At 33.3% G+C, this 469-nt stretch overlaps 1 protein-coding gene across 1 annotated transcript in view; it reads right to left on the bottom strand.

Moving 5' to 3' along the window:
- ERAP1 (endoplasmic reticulum aminopeptidase 1) overlaps positions 1-469 on the bottom strand; it is a 13,377-nt gene that overhangs the window by 11,874 nt on the left and 1,034 nt on the right. The window lies entirely within an intron of this gene.

Genomic DNA, 469 nt, shown 5'->3' with positions numbered 1-469 from the left:
AAAAAAAAAAAAAAAAGAGCACAGCACATCATTCATTGCTAGTACACGAGGATTCTCAGACCATAAATTGCTGTGGTTTTTTTTCAGTTTTACTGAGACCACTTTAAAGACATATTGGAAAAAAGCAATTCCCATGGCTATCCTCCCCACACAAAAAAAACACATACGTACAAGTAATTTCACTCATAAGAAGTGAAACACAAGTTATTTCAACATTGCTAAAACTAGATAAATAAAAATATTGGTTGCTGCTTCAATTTTCTTCAGTGTGTAGCAGCACATCAATCAAACTGTCTAAATCTAAACATCAATTATTATACATGAGATAAATAAACTCCTTCAGACAATGATCAGCTGTTTCAGGTATGTACTTGATAACAAGATGGGTCACCTGTTGGAGTTATGCATTTTTCCTCTTGGTTACATACAAGCCTAGCTAAATAACTTAGACTCACCAAATAATGAGGAA

The sequence above is a fragment of the Meleagris gallopavo genome, chromosome Z (assembly GCF_000146605.3).
Source record: "Meleagris gallopavo isolate NT-WF06-2002-E0010 breed Aviagen turkey brand Nicholas breeding stock chromosome Z, Turkey_5.1, whole genome shotgun sequence".
NCBI lineage: Eukaryota > Metazoa > Chordata > Aves > Galliformes > Phasianidae > Meleagris > Meleagris gallopavo.
Note: the sequence above shows the minus strand (reverse complement) of the source record. Positions and strands in the feature narration are given on the sequence as shown.